The following is an 18,448-nucleotide window of genomic DNA, read 5'->3' on the forward strand; positions in this document are numbered from 1 at the left end:
ACGTTGATTTCCTTATCAGGGCTAGCAGTTATCTAAGAATGTTAGCACAGGTCTTTGAATAGATTTTGCTTCTAAGAGAAGGTGCTGTTTATTCCTAATTAGATGGGGAGGAAAGTCTTTGAAGAAGAACATCTGCTTTACTTTTTATAGTTATATATTATATATTATATAGTTATAATATTGATAGTTTATAAATGTCTTGTTTGTGAAAGTGACTATAACCTGAACTTTTTTTTTTTTTAAAGAGGATGTGAAAGTTGTATGGATTTTTTTGTTATCTTCACTTTATTGCATAGGAAACAATCTTCCTCATCATTTAAAATGACATGGGTGTCGGTGTTGTAGACCTTTGGGTTTTTTCTTCAGGTTTAATTTCAGTTAACAAAATTTAAAACATGACATTCCCTTGCAGACATTGTTGTACACCAATATGTACGGTTTCTTCTCTTTTTAAAATGTTTTTGACCATCACGTCGCCGTCGTCAGTGAGTTTATAATACTGACAATGTGCTGCGTATCTTCGCTCAATAAGTTTTAAGCCACATTTAAAAATATTAAAGCATGTTACTTGACCTAATTTTTAAACTTTTGAGTCGTTCCATTAAATGGAGCATCTCATACATTTTAAGTATTTTATACTTGCAGTTGTTAAGAGTTAAAAGATAGTTGGATTTGTTGCAATGAGTTAAGGCATCCTTTCACGTTTTTCCCAACTTTAAAATTAAGGATTCTCAGGGTCCCATGTAGAGCAATGAAAATAAGACCTCATGTGTGTGTCTGTGTGTGTGTGTGTGTGTGTGTGAGCACGTGTTTATGTGTGCCTGGAGGAGAATGGGTGTTCCACTTGGGTGAGAGGATTGGCTGTGAGCTTCAGACCAGGAAATGTGTCATCTTGCCAAGCACCTGACTGAGTGTCCTGGAGTGAAGATCTTGAACAGAAACTTCTTTTTATGTTATTATTCACTACAAAGCTAAAATGGCCAAATACATATACTGTGAAAATTGGTTTCTTTTAACAAAAGATCAGATCCCTCCTTCAACCATACACATTTTTTAATAAAATCATATTGAACTAAAAAAAATGTGTTGATATTGAGCATACAGCTAAGGCAGGTAAAGGAAAAGTAAATATTTACAAAGGTGAAAGTAAAGGGAAATATGAATTCTCACCATCTCATAGCTCATAGCCTTACATCCTATAAGAAGATGACACTGGCAGGGTGGGAAGGGGAGGGAAGTTTAGAGCTGGGTTTCAAGGCTGCTTTTACATTTCCTTTAGCAGGGGCACAGCACTCAGCACGATGTCTGCCCAGTATCCAGGGCTCAAAAATGTTGCATGGCCGGATGGCTGCCTGGATGGACGGGCATGATGGCCTTCTGCTAGTTAGTTCAGATGTAGGTTAGTAAGTAGATAGCCACCTTCCCAGGAAGAATTCTGTAGCCTGAGTTCTCCAGTCAGCCATTGGCCAAATAAAATAAAAGGCTCCCTTAAGGAAAAGACCGTAACGCAGCCTCTCTTATGTAGATTCTTACCTGAGTCTTAGGCTACTTCAAGTTCACTTTCTATGCCAATGATTCCTTCTGGTAGAAAGGATCACTTTTGTGATCAAGGGCTCAAGCTTCTTGATCAATGGATAGAGCCCTTCCAGACTTCCTCCCAACTTGCTGTATCTCTGCCTGCATTTGCCACTCTTTCTTGCTACAGCTAGTGCCTAAGACTACAACAAAGTAAACTTTCCCAGTAATCTCTCCAATCTAGCACAACCAAGATCACTTTTGTGTGTCTCTTCCATAGACATATGCCTTAAATAATTATACTAGTAGTGCTTGTACCTGCTTGTACCTAGCATTTATATTTTTCAAAGTTATAACTGCGCCTAGTTTAAAATATCAAATCATTCTAGAAAGAAAAATAGCAGTCTCCTGCCATGCTCCTCCCCCTCACAATTCTCACTTCTGACTGGCAACATTCTTAACTTTAGCTGTTCCTTACACTGCTGTTTCTTGATAGTTTTAATAGTTTAGAAATCATTGCCATTTACTATTTTAAAAATGGTTTCACACTCTTACTTCCCATATCTCTCAACATGTTTTTCTTTCCACACTCATATTCCCTTCTACCCAATTAGGTTGCACAGTAATCTTTACATTTAATGTTTATATTATGACCCTATAAATATTTGTGGCTGAGCTATTTATTGAACCCTGATTATATTTTCTTTCTTGGACAAATTGCATTTTTCTGGATGTAATATATGTCTCTGCTGGAGGCATACCCCTCTCTCGATACTTTAGCAGAGAAAACCTACCAGCTTCTTTCTTATCCATGGAGACCTCCCTCCTGCACCCTTCTGCCACCTTGCCCTGTATGGAGAGGTTGCCCTCTGGGCCTGTTGTACAACCACCATCTTCTGAGCTCTCTCACATCATCCTGGAGATGGTTTCACTCTCTCTCTTGTTGGAGCCCCTCGTATATAAGTTAATGACTTTCTAGTTTTGCTCCTATGTTTTCAAAGAGTACAAACAGTAGCTTCTTGAGAAAGCATATATGGGAGTGTTTTTCTTTTTGTTTTTCAGTATCATGCATATCTAAAAAACTCTTTACTGCAGAGGCCAGACCATGAGGCCAGTTCCATCAAGCCCGCCCTGGGCCACAGGAAGATGAACAAAACTGAGAGGAGCTTTGATTCAAGCTGGAAGAGACCTGGGAGGTGCAGGACTTGAGGAAGAAACTAGACATGTGAGAGCTGTGGCCCTGCAGATGGGAGAGGGGGTACAAGTGGAGGCCACTCTAGTGGGTGATTTCCTTCAGATTAAGACAGGTAGTATGTGTGTGAGGCAGGAGGAGAAGGGCATGGATGGGATCAGTAAAGAGGAAGACCTCCAGCCACGGATGTCATTTTCTGAAGAAACCAACCCAAGGTAGGAGGGTATGAGCATGATGAAGTACATGTAGACAAAGACAAAGTAGAGGAAAGGGCTCCTGGACCACAGGAACAGAAAAGCAAATGGAAGAGTGCAGAGGACTGTCTCTATGAACTTTCAGAAAACACACGTTTGCTCTTCAAAGAAGGCCAAGGAGATGCTTCCTGCCTGATGCTGGGTGCATCCCAAGGTGGATATCTGCCCTGGTGCTAAAATAGAATGCATTGCCACCGAGGAAGCTAAAGCCTGGTTGCTAGCAGGGTATTAGAATAAGAAGAAAGACATTGAGACATCCTGTGTGCACAACATGGTTGTGATTATATGTGATACCACCCATTTGATCCCAAGGGCTCGATGCCTTCATAGGAAGAAACAAAGAAGAGTCCAAGGCCTGGCCCTAGAGTAGATGACACGAAGAAGCCTAAGCAGCCCCTTCCAAATCACCAGTGTCCTGCTAAAGAGAAAGCCACCGATGCCTATCACCATGAAGAGTTCAAGAAAAAGGAACAGCCCTGAGAGCTGCTGAAGGGAAGATATGCAGGATAGGATGTAAATAGCACCCCGCTCCTAATAAAAGACTTCCTAGACTAAGGCCTACTGATTGGCAGTAGCAGACAGTCTCCCAGATCCACTCCATTAGTCCTGCTGCTCACCTGCCTGATTTCTCAAGCACTGGATGTGTAACCTTTTGAAACAAAATGATATTCAGTTTTCCTACTTGGAAGCAACTTCATTCTTAGGAGCATTAACATATATTTTGTATATGTATTACATACTGTGTTCTTATAATGAACCACCCAGAGGAAAGAAAGTGTTATTAAGAAAATCACAAGGAAAAGAAGATATATTTACTATTGATTAAGTGCAAATGGATCATTACAAAGTTCTTCATCCTTGTTGTCTTCACATTGAATAGGCTGAGGAGGAGGAAGAAGATAAAAAGTTGGTCTTGTTGTCTTAGGAGTAGCAGAGGAGGAAGAGGTGAGGGAGGTAGAAAGGGAGGCAGGAGAGGCAAGCATACTCATAACTTTTATTTTTAAAAATCCACATTTAAGGGCCAGGCATGGTGGCTCATGTCTGTAATCCCAGCACTTTGGGAGGCCAAGGCGGGCGGATCACGAGGTCAGGAGTTCAAGACCAGCCTGGCCAACATAGTGAAACCCTATCTCTACTAAAAATACAAAAATTAGCTGGGCGTGGTGGTGCATGCCTGTAATCCCAGCTACTTGGGAGGCTGAGGCAGGAGAATTGCTAGAACCCAGCAGGCAGAGGTTGCAGTGAGCCAAGACCACACCACTGCGTTCCAGCCTGGGCAATAGAGCGAGACTCCATCTCAAAAAAAAAAAAAAAAAAATCCACATTTAAATAGGCTTGTGCAGTTCAAACCCATGTTGTTCAAGGGTCAACTGTATGTGCATGTTTGTGTGTGTGTACACACATGGTACCACTCTCTTTTAACTTACTGTAGTCTATAATAATTTATGATAACCAGCAGTGAAAATCATCCCACTTTGTTCTTCTCTAAGATTTCCTTGACTATTATTTGCCATTTGCAGTTTCATACAAATTTTACAATCACCTTGCAAAACTTCACAAAATTCTACTGGAATGTTGACCAGAATTGCATTGAATCTAGAGATTAATTTGAAAAGAAAGTTCACATATTTACAAAACTGGGTCTTCTACTTCTTGAACTTGGTTTATTTCTGCATTTATTTATATTATAATTAACTTCTCTTAATGTGTATGCTATGATTTGAATATAGTTTATTTGGCCTCACCAAGTCTCATGTTGAAATTTAATCCCCAGTGTTCGAGGTGGGGCCTAGGTAACAGGTGTTTGGGTCATTGGGGTGGATCCTTCATGAATGACTTGGTGCCACTATAGCAGGAGTGAGTGAGTTCTCACTCAGTTGCTGTGACAACTGATTGTTAAAAAGAACCTGGCATCTCTTTTCTCCTTCTCTTCTTCCCTGTCTCTCCAAGTAATGGGTGGCTCCCCTTCACATTGCTCCAAGAGTGGCAGCTCCCTGAGTCCCTCATCAGAGGCAGATGCTGACATCATGCTTCTTGTACAGACTGCAGAACAGTGAGCCAAATAAACCTCTTTTATTTGTAAATTACTCAGTCTCAAGTATTCCTTTGTAGCAACACAAATGAACTAAGACAATATGTTTTTTCCTTGATAAAAGTTATGTAAATCTATCATTAAATTTATTCCTTTGTATGCGATGCTTTGATACTGTTATAAATGATATACTTTTAAGGTTTTTCTTTTCAGTTTAATTGTTTACTTCAGTTATATAGAACTACAATTGATTTGTGTGTGTGTGTGTGTTATTTGTTTTCGATTAAAGTTATTTAAGGTCTTTCAGGTGCATCTCTGTTACTCTGGGTATGTGCAATTGATTTTATATCCAGTGGCCTTGCTAAATTCTCTTTCAATTCTAATATTTTAGTGAAAATTATCTTTGGATTTCCTACATGCATTATCATGTTCCTTGTGAGCAATGACATATTTGTTTCTTCCCAATCTCTAAACCTTTATTTACTTTATCCTTATTCTTTTGCACTGCCTAGGACATCCGGTGCCCTGCTGGCACCTTTTTCCACCCCGTCACAGTCCTGTTGATCAACTAAAGGCAAACATTAGGAAGAGCATTTCCAGGAAAGGAGTGGGAAAGGGTTTCTTTCTAAGACTGAGAGCAGAGCTGGCCTAACCTACACAGTTGAGGCTTTCTGTGGATAATATCTCTAAAGAAAAGATCTAGGGAAAGATTTGAGTTTTCAGATAGCACTTACCTCTGGAAAATAAAAACCATAAGGAAATTATTTCCAACAAAGAATCTGAAGAGACAACAGAGAGCTCCCCTTTGCCCCAGCTGGACCATGTGTGGAGCTGTAACTCCTTTCCCTGTTCTATCTCCTTACTTATTGAATGTACCTTAGGGACAATGGTACAATGCAATTGTTACGGACTGAATGGTGTCTCCTTTTAAAATTTATATGTTGGAGTCCTAACCCTCAGGGCCTTAAAATGTGAGCTTATCAGAAAATGGGGTTGTTGTAGACATCATTAGTTCAGAGGAGGTCATTAGGGTGGGCCCTAATCCAATATAACTGGTGTCCTTATAAAAAGGTGGAAATTTGGACACAGAGACACACACACAGGTGCAAAGAGAAGACCATGTGAAGATGAGGACAGAGATCAGAGTGATGCATCTACAAGCCAAAAGATGACAAAAATTGCCGGAAAACCAGCAGAAGCCAGGAGAGAAACATGGAACAAATTCTTCCCCACAGCCCTCAGAAGGGCTGCCAACACATTGATTTTGGACTTCCAGCCTCCTACATGCCCAAGGCAGCTGCCACAAATGGGTCTCTTTCCCTCCGCACCTTATGGGAGTGGTCCAAGCAGCCACAATAATTTCATCAGAGAGTGGGTTTGAGTTGAAATCTCCTTGTCATCTCTTCCTTAATGAGTATATAAAACTTTTTTTAGCAGAGGATTTGAATAAATTTCATAGCTCATCTTTAAAAAGAATCATTAAAGCCCTATGAACTAAGATGTGCCTTTCACTAATAGATTAAGATTGAGGCTCCAAAAGATGGGTAGCTGTTTTTGTTTGTACAAAAGCCTTGCAGCCTCTAGCAGTCTTCCTAGCACATAGTAGGTATCAAAATTATTGGAAGAATAAATGAGCAGAATTAGTCTTACCAAATAGAGCTAACGATGACAATAATCAATGATAGGTCCAGCCTTACTCATGGATAGCGTAGATGGTCATGGGCATGATGTATGTGTGAGTTCTCCAGAGTTCCAATGAAACAACATTTCTTGTATATTGAGAAGAAAAAAATATGTCATTACTCCAAAGGGACATGATAATGCAAGTAGCAAATCCAGAGATAATGTGTGTGTGTGTGTGTGTGTGTGTGTATATATATCGTATATATATCTCTATATATCATATATGTACATAAATATATATATCGAGAGAGAGAGAGAGATTTATTTTAAGGAATTGCTGCACTGACAGATGTGCCTGTTTTTGCCATCTTGGGATTTCTTTCTGTTATTTTAAGAAAAACTCAATGAGCTTGATTTTGAAAGCTGCTGCCTTGGCCATGTTAGTGTTTGAGGCTCAAAGTGTTGAAATTTCCTATAAATAGTATCCTCAGCAATGGGTCATCGCCTTGTGTATTGCTCCAACATTATGTTGGCATACATTTGAGTGAAAGATTGATATTGTTGACTACAGTTGCTTGTATGATTTGTGTTTGTAGTTGGCCTCCTTTTATATTTTTTTTGTGAATGGTTGGGACCACAAGAAATGTTGTTTCATTGAAAGAGAAAGGAAAGGAGAAAATACTCATTACCAGACTCAATATAATGACTCATGTTCCCATTCCCTAATGGGCTGCCTAACATGAGAAAGGGGAGAAGGAGATACGTTTCTTGTCACAAGGTTTCTATTTCATGATTGAAGCTATTTATCTTTTGAGGGAAAAAAGAAAGATTTATAATGTTTCCAATAAAGTTGCCTGCATTAATCTATTTGAGCTTCCATAATAAAATGTCATAGATTGAGTGCCTTAAGCAACAGATATTTATTTTGCATAGTTCTGGAGGCTGAAAATCTATGATCAAAATCCAGCATTGTTTGGTTTCTGGTGAGGGCTCTCTTCCTGGCTTCTAGATTGCCACCTTCTCACGGTGTCCTTAGATGGTCTTTCCTTTGAGTGTACTTGGAGAGAGAGATCTTTCTCTTCCTCTTATAAGGCCACTGATCTTGTGTGATTAGAGACCTACCCTTGTGACCTCATTTAACCTTAATTACCTCCTAAAGGCCCTATCTCAAACTACAATCACATTAGGGTGAAGGTTTCAATGTTTTGGGGGAATATAATTCAGTCCATGGCAGTGTCAATTACATTATAAAATAATACTGTTTTTCAAAGGCATAAGAAACTAGCAAGGGAGAATTATTACGTATTCACAGAGTTGAAGGAAAAGAGGGGTGATGTGGTAAAAATTGACAATTACTTGCCACTTATCTCTCTCTCTCTCTCTTGTTTTTTAGAGACAGGGTCTTACCCTGTTACCCAGGATAGAGGGCAGTGGCACCAACATATTTCACTCAAGCCTCAACCTCCTGCTTCAGCCTCCCAAGTAGCTGGGAGTACATTTGTGTGCACCACCATGACTTGCTAATTTTTTTTTTAAGAAATTTTTGTAGAGACGGGGTCTCACTATGTTGCCTAAGCTAGTCACAAACTTCTGGACTCAAGCAATACTCCTGGCTTAGTCAGCCTCCCAAAGTGCTGCAATTACAGGCATGAGCCGCCGCATCTGGCCTACTTTTCCTGCAATAAAATCCAGATACAGTTTTAGGGGTTTTTTTTGGGTATAAAATATTGTGGTAAAATCTTTAGATTAATGACTTAATTTTTCAGGAAGTAAGAAGCATTTTAAGACAATGTACCACACATCTCATACTATGCTACGTGAGGGTTAAAAATGCAGCAAAAAATATGGACCTTTACTTTGAGAATTTAGAATTTTACTGGCAATATTGAGGTATGAGTTTGGTAATTCTCAAAGGAATCTTATATGTGTCTATTCAAGAACAGTAATTTGATTATTTTGAATAAATATGCCTGATGACAGTGTATTAGTCAATTTTCATGCTGCTGATAAAGACATACCAAGACTGGGAAGAAAAAGAGGTTTAATTGGACTTATAGTTCCACATGTTTGGGGAGGCCTCAGAATCATGGTGGGAGGTGAAAGGCACTTCTTACATGGTGGTGGCAAGAGAAAATGAGGAAGAAGCAAAAGCAGAAAGCCCTGATAAACCCATCAGATCTTGTGAAACTTATTCACTATCATGAGAATAGCATGGGAAAGACTGGCCCCCATAATTCAATCATCTCCCTCTGGGTACCACCCAACAACACATGGGAATTCTGGGAGATACAATTCCAGTTGAGATTTGGGTGGGGACACAGCAAAACCATATCACTTAGTAAAGTAAACAGTTTGATTTTCAAAAATTTCTTGTTTTGATTGGTTACAGGCTTAATTGACCAAATGAATTCATCTTTTGGCACAATAATGGCAAAATCTGTCAGTCCAGTGATTGGTCACACATTCTATTTGCACTGTATGCAAGCATATTAGCTATTGTTTCTTGAAAAATCAGTGTCTTCCTTGGCAATAAGAGGATGATGGGGGAACTTTTATTTCGAATAATGCCATGTTTAAGCACTTGACAAATCTTGGGTCAGATTCATTCTCCCCGCCTGGAAGGCTGAACCAGGAAGTAGAGCCCAGCAATGTTGAATACTCATTAACTCTTCCAGATCACTCTTCTGGTCCCATTCAGTTAATTGCTACTTCAGACCCTTGGCTTCTGGAGAGATCCTGATTCACTCTCACTCAGCTTTAATCATCCTCTGAAAGTGGACTGTGGGTTGGGAACAAGGGTGAGTAACGACATGTCAGCGCTCCTCTCAACCCAAGGGATACTAGGTTGGTAGCTCACATCCCTGCTGTGGCTGTAAAGGGAGGGAAGATGGCATTTTATTGTGAACTTTCAGTAGAGGTGAAGGACTGCTCTTCCAAAAGAGGGGCAGCTGCTAATGACGAGATCAGATTCTGTGACACTGTTGTCACTTTGCTAAGTCAGGAATAGATATAGTTTTATGCATCGATGTGGTTAGCGCTTGCCAGAAACCGACCCAAGGGTGTGCTATCTTGCTTTCTTTTTCTTTGTCTTTTGGGCTAAGTTACATCTACCGTTTCAGTCTCTGGAAGCTGGTGGTCTTAAGCAAAGCTGTGTTTACTTCCTAAACTGTTCAACAAATCAAAACCCTGTTCAGAAAGGCAGGAGGAGCCAGGTGCTGTGCGGCGAACTCTTCCTTCACTGCCTGGCCGGACTCAGAAGCCCTACAGTGCACTGCAGCAAAGAAGACTTTGATCTCAAAGTCATTTTCATCTTGATCTCATCTATAGGCCCTGAAGACTCTCCTGGGTGTCTGTCAATGCAAGGAGTGGGCCTTGGCATTTGTTGTAATGAGCTGAAAACTGACCACAAATCACCATCTTCCATGTTGCTGGGGACTGTTTGTTTAATGGCATTGCTTAGGCCATTAAGAGACCCCTCTGGAATCAGGAAGGGGTGAAGATTTGAAACATTTTCATCCTTGGTTCAAGACAATAGATGGAGATGCCTTTACCCCAGTGATGTGGATATCAAGAGTATCCAGGGTGAGAGGTCACAGAGTTATCCGCCTGACTGAGTCTGCACGAGCAAGGATAGAGAGGATGAGACTGAAAATTCTTTTGCTTCATTCATTTCTGTATTTCTGGGCCATGCCCTGCAACAATTGCAAAGATGAACTGCAGTGAATTGGAACGACCTAACATTTCTGTGACATCTGATTATGTCGTATCTGAACGTCCCAGAGACCACACCGCTCAAGGGAAATGTATATTTGGAAAATATCTTGGGAAGGTCTTTAAGCCAGAAAATAAAAATGGACTTTTCGGAGCTAGCAAAATCCACTTTCAAGCCTGATGAAGCCTCTCTGGTGATTTATAATGCATTGACAGTATTCCCCAGATAATTATTAGAGCCCTCCATTACCACCCAATGAATAGAGGCCATCTCATGGGGATGTCAGGGAGAGTGAAATTTGCTAAGAATTTACTAGCCCAGAGAAATGTATGAGAGAGAAGTGCCAGATGAGACATCTGGAAGAGACCACTGCTGATTCTACAGACGCAAAATCACATGCAGTCAGGGTAGCGACTTACCTGGGACCACACAGCTAACCGTGGCAATGTAAGACTAGTGTTCATGTCTCTGAACACCCAGCTTTGTGTTTAAAGACTGCACTGACCACTAGGAAAAATAGGTCTGGTTAATGCACCATTGGCCGTTCTGACAATGCTTTACTAACTACCTGAGATAGACGAAGACTTCCTTCAGCAGTCAGGAAGTCAGAAGAGCAAGGAAGCAATTTGGCTCTACAGGGTGGAGACAAAATGCCTTATTTTCAATAGGTTGCTACGTTCTCCATTTAAAAGGAGCCAAAGAAAAAGTTCATACCAAAAGCACCTTATAAACAAACTTCATCCTTTATACAGACATCTGCACTTCTTCAGTGGGGGCTGCGGGCCATTAGGGCCGTATGCTTGTCACTACACTTGCAGCAGATGTTTGTTGCTACTTTAAGATCTCCCTGTGATGTGGTTATTGTTTAATTATCCTGTAAGGAGAGTTTTGCTCAAATTAAACAGGAAGGCTTAAATGTGAACCAGGGTGCAATGTCCTCCTGTGCATTTGTTACAGTGGCACATCAAAGCTCTAAGAAAGGGGCTTGGGGTTTCTTCAAGCTCACCAGAGGCCCCCAAAGCACTATGCCATGGTGGGTGAGAGAAGCTGTGTCTCATTTTCGTATGCATTTATGTTCAACTACATTGCAGGGTTGTTCTGTTAGCCCTATTGTGCCTATTGTTCAAAAGCCAGACTGCTTTGAAGTGAGCTGGCGGGGCATGATGACAGAGGGCCATTCGGGCAGGGCCTGTGGCCAGAGCCTGGAAAGGCAGTAGGAAAAGCTGTATTCTTCATGCCTGACCAGGTCTCCGCACTTCACATGAGCAAATGGACTCACTTTAAGAAAGGATTATTAGAAAGTCAAATGCGAGATGAAAAGTGACTGTCTATTGTGACACGTGTGCTGAGACTGAGAAAGGAATCAATGGTGAGATCAACAAATATTTCATTAAGCACCTCCGTTGGTCAAGAAGCAAAAGACTGGGCAAAGTTTGCTCTCCTGGAGGGATTATAATTATAAATCCACTTTCTTATCACCTAGGAGCTAGACAGAACCGAAACATACTAGGAATTAAAGCGTGAAGGTTGAAAAAATATTTCAAGAAGAGAACAGAAGGGGGAGAGTGATTCACTAAATGAACAGTCTGTATTTGCCATGGGTCCAGGGAGAAAGAGTCTGGTCTGGCCGGGTAAAGCTTTCCTGAAGAGGAGAAGCTTCTCTAGTGGGAAGCAGTTGGTTTGGACTTTACTGGATGGTATTAGTTTCTGTGTCACATCCTTGTCTGTGTAAAAGTAAGGCCTTATTACTCTTCTTAAGGAGTTAAGAGCCACCTGACTGCCACAGACATTAATTCCTTTGTGATGGGATCCAGTGCAAATGAAAACAACATGATTAATGATGGGATGGTCTTATTCTTAGGTGGCAGCAAGGCTCACAATTTTTCACATTCACATACGTGACTGCATGGATTTTCTAACTAATAACCTGCTGCCCACAGCAACACCTAGACAATGGATCTCCACTCACTCTTCCTTGTCACTCAGAAAAAAATCCACATGATTCCCAGGTTTAAATCCCATCAAGGTTATGATTCAGGTTCTCTTGGCTCCAGGCCTGATCCTCCTCTTTCTCTTCCAAATAATTTTCCAGGTTCATAAAAATGGACATTTATAGAGCTTTTGCCTTTTTCTCTCTTGGGAGAACCAGCAAGAACCTACCCTTTCCCAAACTTACATTCACTCATTTATTTATTTCTTTATTGAACACTAGCTATGTGTCAAGCACTGTCCTAGGTGCAGGAGATTCAATAATAAAAACATTGGAATGCATAGTGAAGTGAAGGGATAGAGGGAAGCAAAGAGCTTATGATGATAGTGATGTAAGAGGTTATGATGATAGTGATGTAAGAGGTTATGATGATAGTGATGTAAGAGGTTATGATGATAGTGATGTGCAGTGATAAAAGGAAGGACACAGGATGGGGGCTCTGGTTCCTGACTTGGGGTGTAAAGAAGGTATCTGTATTAGTCTGTTTTCATGCTGCTGATAAAGACATACCGGAGACGGGGCAATTTACAAAAGAAAGCAGTTTAATTGGACTTACAATTCCACGTGGCTGGGGAGGCCTCACAATTGTGGTGGAAGGCAAGGAGGAGCAAGTCACGTCTTGGATGGCAGCAGGCAAAGAGAGAGAGAGCATGTGCAGGGGAACTCCTCTTTTTAAAACCATGAGATCTCGTGAGACTTATTCACTCTCATGAGAACAGCAGGGGAAAGACTTGCCCTCATGATTCAATTACCTCCCACCAGGTCCCTCCCACAACACATGGGAATTCAAGATGAGATTTGGGTGGGGACACAGTCAAACCATATCAGTATCCCAGGAGGTGATGTCAAAGCTGAACCTGAGTGAGCAGAGCAGGAGGTGGTCAGGCAAGGGTGGACAGAACAGAGGGCGTTCTGACCACTCGGGCTTGCATAGGAAACACCTGGAGGCTTGGCGGTCCTGTTGTAAAAGTCCAAATGCTGTTTCAGAGGATGGAGCCAAAAATGACACTGTGGAGAAGAGCAGAGGTCAGTTGCTGAAGGCCGTATGAGAACATCAAGAGTTTCGGCTCTCACGAGGGGACCGGGGCGCTAACAGAGAGTTATAAGTGCCTCGTTGCAACAAGCTCCGAGTGACCTGCTCTTTAACACTCACTGGGCACATTAGTCTCTCTCAGCATTTTAAAGAAATGACTGCATCCTGGTAAAGCCTTTGCAGACTCACAGAGGAGCAAAGGTTTTCTCATTTTACAGGTGAGGAAACTTGAGATACATGGAGGTGACAAGGCTCAAGGAGTTCATACAGGAACCAAGAGTAAAAGGTGAACAATCAGCAAAGTTTGTGACAGGAGAGGGGAAATGTGATAAGGGCACAATTAATGTACTGTCCAAGCTGAACTAAGCTAATGCGCAGCATAAATTCTTTAAATGATTTTTTTAAACCAAACTCTTTGCTTGAAACTTAATCAGGAATTTACTGTGGGACATTGAAGGTCAAGGTTTTAGAGTGCCACTACAAATAGCTCTTATCCTGAGTCCTAGGATACAGCCAGACTAGGCAGTGTGTCAAAACCAAGAGCTCCCTTTGCTATGTAGAAATGCAGGAGGGAGAGCCCAGGATCAATGACTTGAAACCGGTGGCAGATAGACAGTGGTCTCTCCCCTTGAGTGTACAGAGAGGTAATAACAGGACCCACCTCCTCACATGAGGACACGTGAGTTAATACATGTTGTAGTGTATTGAGCAGAACCTGGCATATGATAAGTGCTTGATTTGTTAGCTGTTCTTTCCTGTGTGTTCCCTTAAAGATATAGGTATCTAGTTTGAGAAACATGGTGGTACAAGAGTCTTCTAACAGCACACAGCTTTTCTGTCATCTAGCAGTGCTATAATTGTGCCATTAGGCAAATGGAATCAAACTTGACAAGGAAGATGCTGTACCAAGTGTCCCTGCAATACCCAGCACTTCTTCATCCCAGCAGCGTTCACCATGCACCTTCCAAACATTCACTGGTGTTAACGTGGAAGCGCAGAGAACTGGCTTCTGGTGTGGATCCTCAGAAACAGGTGGCCAAACAAAAATGGACAGAATCTATCCCATGTGAAGAGGGAGTAAGCTGAAAGTGCGGTGTCTGGAAATTATTGTAATTTTTATTGCATTTGTAATTTCATGTTATATGTGATTTAATTAAATATACAACATTTAATAAAAGTCCCTGGGAATCCAGATATCTGAGCTACACATAAAAAGGAAGAAGAAAATATATTTTTTTACTTAAAAAGTCACCCTTTTCAATGACTTGCCTCAGATTATTATTATTATTACTGAGACAGAATCTCACTCTGTCGCCCAGGCTGGAGTGCAGTGGTGCAATCTAGGTTCACTGTAACTTCCGCCTCCCAGGTCCAAGTGATTCTTGTGCCTCAGCCTCCTGAGTAGCTGGGATTATAGGTGCATGCTACATGCCTGGCTAATTTTTATATTTTTAGTAGAGACAGGGTTTCACCATGTTGGCCAGGCTGGTCTCGAACCCCTGACCTCAAGTGATCCACCCCCCTCAGCCTCCCAAAGTGCTGTGATTACAGGTGTGAGCCTCTGTGCCTGATGAACTTAACAGGTCAGTTTAACAGGTCCATGCTGTCTGCTCTGCATTTTCTGACTGATCCTTTGTAGTAATCTCTGAACCATCAATTCAATGAGGAATTAAGAGATAGGAGACTTCACCATTCTGTAGAAGCCTTTGGCATTTAGATGGGCTCTCCAGCCTGTAACTCACACAAAAACAACACAGATTAATAAGAAAGATGTTATAAGTGGAAACAAACAAACATACACACAAGTGTATACCACCCGACATTCCCTAATAGGCAAAATGAAACTATTTTGATAAAAATCAGAACAGGGGCTGTTCGGGGTGTGTGTGACGAGGGATTGTCTAAGAAGGGGTACAAGGAAATATTCCTGGGTGATAAAAATGCTGTATCAATATGCATTTGTCAAAACTAATGGAAGGGTAGGTATCTTTATTTCAAAAAGTGGCTATCTCAGTAGCATTGCTATGTGGATCAACTGAGATAATGCCTGTAATGCATTAAGCATACAGCCCAATGCATAATGAACGCATTTTCCCAAGCAATGTTAGAAGCATCTGGTTCCAAAATAGAAACCATAATAAGCTAAAGAGAAACAGGTATTGTAAAAGTTGCCTATCTGTTTAAAACTTCTCCCCAAATCCCAAAGACTAAAGTTATTATGAAAGCAACTGGGCAGAGAAAAAAGAGCTTCAAAGGAAATGAATTAAGGGGAGCAGGAAGAAGGAAAATAGCCTCTCTCAAAGAGATAGGAAGAAAAGAAAGATTAATTTGCTTTCTAACTTAAAATTGTGTCTTTGTTTGTATAATTAAACTACTGCTTATTTGTAAAACCAAGTAGATAGGCAAAATGTGCATGTTCTGAGTTTGCAATTTAACAAAACATGTTTTAAATAAAGCAAGAAAAGCATTAATTATAAGTCATTGTTTTTTAATTACAGGAGGAGACTGTGAGGTAATTTAGTAAAGTGTTTCAGTTTCCTAGAAAGGGCTCAAGGCTTAAAGTTCATCGGTAGCTTAAAAGTAATTTATAGCCATATAAACCTACACAGATGCCTAGATACTCTTGAACCCAGAGACCACTGGAATGATTCAAACCTTCTGACACAGAGGAGAACTAAGTTACCCTTTATAATGTGGAAAGGAAACTTGAGAATGTTTACCTCACCCCAAAAGAACTGAGATTAGAGCAAAAAGGAAAATTTCTGCCATATTCCTTGGTGTAAAAGTGGTTTTGAAAAGTAATTTGAAATAAACTCATGGAGCTCTTTATTTCTAAACCCCATGCAACGTCTGCCTACATCCCTTCTTCCTACTTTTGTTTTCTTTCGTTTTTGTAGGGAGGTTTACACAAATGGGCTCCCCAAGGTATACCCAAGACTAGTCCTGGCTCTGAACCAACTATGGGTTGGTATTAATTTATTGTCTTGCCAACTAGTCCTGAGACAAAGGTTGTCATCATAGGCACATAAGGTGTTCCCTAACCCAGCCAGGCATGGATTGCATGTATAGGCAGAGCCTCTGCAAAGCAGAGTGACAGTAGCAGGCAGCAGGCAGAACAATCACACACAGCCGCCATCAATTGTAAATGAGACGGTGCTCTTTGTGTCAAATATTTGTAGGGTACACTGCTGAGCTGTAAATTTGACTTGTTCTACAAGTGGGCACTCTGGGACAAAGACGAGCCATTCTACTTACACAAAATATAATGGTTTGTAGACCCTGTGTCTGTCTTTCCTGGCCTGTCCGGGTAGTGGACTTGCTAAAATGACTATTTCTTGACACTTGATGGTTAGACACAGAGGAGGTGGTGGTGAAATGTTCTTTAGACCAGAATGACAGTGGGAACTGTTGTGATGGAAATGGATTCCCTGAATTCACTGAGGATGATGGGATCCTGGTGGACCGGGGAGTCCAACTGAAGCTCTGAATCTCAGACGAGGATGTGTGGTAATGGGGAGCAGGGCCCAAGCAGCCACCAGAGTAGTTTGACCTGCAGTGTCTTTGGTGTTGATCGTGGTGTCCTTGAAACTGAAGTAGTTGAGCAGCTTACTGAAGTCTTCATCTGTATAGGCAAGAAAGCTTTACATCTGGGGAATAGAAGTCTAAATTGGGTCACCACAATAGACGGTTGCAGCTTCTCGTCTAACTGTCAGACTCAAGTCAATTCAGGGCCTGGACTAGAGTGAGGCAAGAAGGCACCTGGGATGCAAAACTTCAGAAGGCACCCACTTCCAGGGTCATGTAGGTGCCCACAGGCAGGGTCATGCACTTGCATGACCCAACAGTAATCATCTCCTTAAGTTGGGTACAAGAGTCCCTCTCTTACCTTTCCCTAGTCCCAGGCCAAACAGAACCCCTTGAATGAAAGAGAGGCCAAGACCTCTGGAGGAAGTTCTGCTTTATGGCAGAAGTTTACACTAAATCTCCCTCCTAGCCTCCTCCAAAAGAACCTAGGGCCATTTACAAGAGTGACTATGTGTTGAGGAAGGGTAAATAATTAAACCTTTCAGGGATTACTGAACACGGGCTCTAAATGGAAATTAATTTCTAGAGCAAAAACACCACTCGTAAGAAGAGGGGCTTGTGAAGGTCAGGTGGTCAATTACAATTTTATGTAAGTCCATTTCATCATAGACTTGATCAGACCCATCCTTTGGTGATTTCCCCAGTTCGGCCTGCAAAGTTGGGATACGCATACTCTGCAACTGGCAAAACCCCGACATGGGTTTCCTGACCTGTGAAGTGGAGATGCTCTGGTAGGAAAGACCAAGAGACAGCCACTAAAGCTGCCTCTACATAGCAAGTAGTCAACTGATAGCAGCTACATTCCTGAAGGAATTTTAAAGATTCGTGCCACCTAATCAAGGACTTGAAAGGTGGAAGATAGTGATTCCGATCATGTTCCATTCCACTCACCTATTTGGCCTGTACAGAAAACAGATGAATCTGTGAGAACGACAGTGATTATTGCAAATCTCATTATACCATGACTTCAACTGCAGGTATTATTCCAAGTGTATTTTTCTTGCCATATCAAATCAATACTTCCCTAGCAAGTGTATACAGCCATTGATCTGACAAATGGTTTTTTCTCTACACCTGTTATCAAGGACCATACAAAGCCATTTTCTTTCAACTAGCAAGGTCAGAAACATGGCTTCACTATCCTATCTCACAGCTATATCCACTCTCCAGTCCTGTGTCATATTTTAGTCCTTGGGGAACTTTATCAACTTTCCATTCCACAGGACATCACGCTGGCCCATTACATTGGTAATATCATGCTGATTTTTCCCTGGTGAAGAGAAAGCAACAACTGTTGGGAAATAACTTGGGTTTTTTTTTCATATTTCTACAGGCCTTGCAAGTAGAAGAACTGACTGCCTTTGTTCTGAACCATCTTTTCAAGGAAGTTTGTATAGTGACTAGGCTTGGAGGAAAGACACAGTGTCTCCCTCCAGAGCAAAAGTTAGGCATGTGTACTGTACAGTATAATAATAATGATGCCTGCTTCTGGAGCAAGGGGCAGATACGCTT

The sequence above is a fragment of the Theropithecus gelada genome, chromosome 1 (genome assembly GCF_003255815.1).
Source record: "Theropithecus gelada isolate Dixy chromosome 1, Tgel_1.0, whole genome shotgun sequence".
Lineage (NCBI taxonomy): Eukaryota > Metazoa > Chordata > Mammalia > Primates > Cercopithecidae > Theropithecus > Theropithecus gelada.